We start from the raw sequence: 4137 nt of genomic DNA, 5'->3' as shown, positions 1-4137 counted from the left end.
ATCAGAAAATTATTGGCTTAGAAATCCGATTTTATCGGTAATAATTTTTATTGTTGCATACTTCTGTTATTCTCGTTTCTTCTGTGTGTTTTAATGCCATACATTCTTATTGATTTATATTTAAAGAATGTACTTAAAGAAGAAATAATATTTGAATACTTAAAGATCATTTGACATAAATTGTAATTTTCCAAAATTGTAAAGTTTAGATGTTGTTTCTCCTCAATGATTTGAATTCAGAATTGATAAGCATACAATTTCAACTTCTTGTTAATTAGAAAAGCCTTCAGGATAAAGACACTGACAGTTGATATATCACTAATAGTTGACTTTTCAATTTGGAATCCTTCGAGTCATAGATATTTGCCATGATTTATTCCTAAGCAACGAATATTTGATACGATTTATCAATGTTAACTATGATTAGGAAATCATCATTTCTGCAATATTCATAGAAGGTTTAGCCTGAATGTAATATATAGTATCGAAAACAATTCTCCATTTGGAATAATAAGCCTCCGGGTTTCATGAAATCTATGTAGGCGAATGGATGGATAAAATACTTTTAAAAATACTATCAAATTTAATTGTAAACAATTTGATTGCTGCTAAACATGCAGTTTACCCTTATAATTTATTTAGTAGTAAAAAAAATGTATTGTATGGGTAATTAACGGTAATTTGTATGAACGAAAGTCCTGTCAGTAGGTCAGTCCTTCGTGCCAATGAGCGATCTCGTTGCTAGTATTTGAATTGTGGTCACCAAGACCTGCCAGTAATTCCAATATTCACATAGAGGTAACAGAGGCTTGCTTTTAATGCCTGACTCTAACATCATTTATCATTAGGTAATTAATATAAACTACGATTAAACACAATGCTTTATTATCACAGAACACAGTAACACGCAGTCTGCCATTTTAAAAATGTACGCAATGCGCCCTCTTACTTTTTTTCAATTTTGCTGAATTAAAAGGGTGTAAGGAGCAATCGTATCCGACTAGAAAACTTGCTGGTATACCCAGTCAACAGTTAAAAAGCATCAATTTTCAAGGACCTACCTGTCATTCAGGTAGGCTCTTGTCCAATTTATGGTTAGTCTGTCATCTGTATTTTATAAATAACTCGTTTTCTCAAATTCAAGTTAAAATTGGATGGTTACTTATATCAAAGGGAGGAAAGTTACGTTGCCTTTCGGTTGGAATTAAATTAATTTCATTTTTTTACAGGTAACGAGACGTTCAGTTTTTATTAAGGCATGAAATCTTTCTTCTTATTGCAAGATGAAGATAATTTATTATGAACATGATTCTTTCTTTGGACATTTACATGATAAATTATATGTAAAACATGAAACTATTCTTTGAAAAGAAAATAATTGTCGTCGTAATCTCTATAAATATCTTTGTATAAAATTAATCTTTCTAAAATATTACACAAAATATTTTTAGAAAGATTAATTGAACAAGAAACAGTACGCAGCTGTGGCATACAATTTTACTTTTGCAATAAATCATTCTTCAGATAAGTATATATCATAACAACAAATCAATCACATTGTATTATTGAACTCTTAAGAAATACATTAACATGTGTTTTTACATCAGTTTAATAATAATAATAATAATATCTTAAATTCAAAATATTTCTTCTCGGTTTTCTTCCTTTCGTCATTGTTTCCAACGTTGAGGTGAGAAATTACCTATTATATTTGGTTATATAAATTATGCGACGTTTTGCAAAATGCCATAAAATTTAACACAACTTTCTTCATATTAAATGTTAAGCTGGATTGATTACTTTGCTGGTTACTTTAAATTAAGTTACTGTGCTTTGAGCTGTATGAAATTGTAAAATTTAGTTAAAAATATAATAGAAAAAATATCTCTTTTTTTATTTAAACTAACGCCATTCGCATTAAAAATTGCGAATATAAAAGATGAATTATGGTAGCATTTTTAAGCCTCGGATGATATGGAGCCTCGATTAATCAGGGCGCGGATAATCGGAATTATACTGTATTACAAATATCGTCCATTGATTCTAAATTAAGTTTCTTCGCGTGGACAGAAGGAAAATACTGAATATTAATTTATATTATGAAAAAGCCTGGTGATGAATTAGCTATGACATTAACAATAAACATTTTCAAAGTATAAAAAATGATGGGAAATATTTGGTTTTTAATTTTAAATTTCTGAGTCAAATTAGCTTAAGTACTCTTAATAAACAGTTGAATTTTTTAAAAATAAAAGAGGATGCTCGTAAAAGCAATTTAGATTTGGAAAAGTTGTATAAGCGATGCAACAGCAACAACGAAGATACTAAAAGATGTGTATAGAAAGATAAAGAAAATACATCTGACAGAATGGACTGGAAGGAAGATATTAATGAAGATTGTGAAGATGAAAAGAGTAGACCGGATGGAAAGCTGATGATAAATTTGTACTGGAACAAAGAACAGCGCTAAAAACATGACTGGAGAATTCATAACCGCGGAAATGCGGAGAGAAATGTTCTTGTTTTAACTTAGCAGAATTTAGCAGAAGAAAAATAGTGGAATATATGAAGAGACTAAGAAAAAAATAAAAATAGAAGAACAAAACGTAATTCTTGCAGAAAATTGAATATTTGTTTGTTTGTTTGATGGAATAAGCCTTAGAACTATTTTCGGGAAGAACTTTCTATACGTGATTTGCCATTTTAACTCCCTGTTCATGTGTTAAACATGCAAATTTAGGTGTTCGACCAAGAAAACTCCATGCGGTCAATCCATAAGTGTTCAAGTGTTCCAACTATTCCGCTCAAGCTGAATGACGAAGATTAATGTAGAAGTGGTTTGCAATAGTTACGAAATAAACAGAAAAATATATTTTAAAACTATTAAACAATAAATAATTTTTAAAAAATATATAAAAATTTCGATTACTCAAGAAATTATGTGCTAAAAAGAAAATAATATCGAATAACTTTAAAAGATCCTAAAGTAGATCGAGCAATTATTTATTGCTACATGGTTACAATGCTGGGCTGCAATTTTTAATCATTTTAATTAATTTAAGTTAAAATATATGCTCTCCACCTCAAATCACTAATGGCTTGCTCCTGTACATCATACTTTTTCGTTAGCAATGGAATCGTGCCTGTCATCTATCCAACTCCTTTCAAAGAAAAAGTTTTGAATTGAAATCACATGCCTTACGGTTTAGACCAGAAGTTCGTATGAAGTTAATCGGAGTCTTCTACCCCTAAGATTTTCATATCTTCTATTGAATTGCATTTATCTAATAGCGTTGTCGAGTTAAGGAAAGATAGACGAACAGACAGTGGAAATTTATAGGTCTACAATTTTTTCCAATTGCAGTCCAATGAAAAACATTTGCATTGTACGATTCTGACTCTGACGGATAGTTAAGAAAAAGAAAAATCTGAAAAATTATCAGCAGAAAGTGAAAAGACGAAATATTAATAATCGAATACTTTTGTTTTTTCACTTTTACATTTTTTTTTTACTTTTTACAATATTATATAAAAAATAAAGACAAAAGGCATTTGATATATTAATATATATCATGCTATATAACAATTTATTTTTATTATATGAATACGAAATATAGCATTAAGATTAGAATATAACATACATAAACTAACACATATACAGTCGACCCCCTATAACACTGTTGATAATTCCGTTTTATATGAATTCCAAGTTGTACGAGTCACTTATAGGGAGTCACTTATATAGTTATAGGGAGCCGACTNCAATTTGAAAATTGCAGATCTATACATTCCCACTGTCTGTCCTTCGTTAATCTCGAAAACGGAGTTAGATGAATATAGAGACCAGGTATGAAAAGCTTAAAGACCGGTATACGAACTTTCGGTTTGGAACCGGAAGTCACGTGAGTTCAATTAAAAATTTTCTCGAGAACGGATTTATGTGCCTTGATTGTTATCAGGAGAAGTATGAGGTACAGGATAAAGCATCACTAAAATCCAGACTGGAAATGGAAAGCTGTTTTTAATTAATTTAACTGTAAAAATCTACATATATTGCCAAATAGCTATATAAATATTTTATTAATTTATAAAAGTATGTATCTATCAAACGTAGGGAAACAGCATACAAGCGTACTT

The sequence above is a fragment of the Centruroides sculpturatus genome, unplaced genomic scaffold, assembly GCF_000671375.1.
Source record: "Centruroides sculpturatus isolate CEXI.00-Female unplaced genomic scaffold, Cexi_2.0 scaffold760, whole genome shotgun sequence".
NCBI classification, from domain to species: Eukaryota; Metazoa; Arthropoda; class Arachnida; order Scorpiones; family Buthidae; genus Centruroides; species Centruroides sculpturatus.
Note: the sequence above shows the minus strand (reverse complement) of the source record.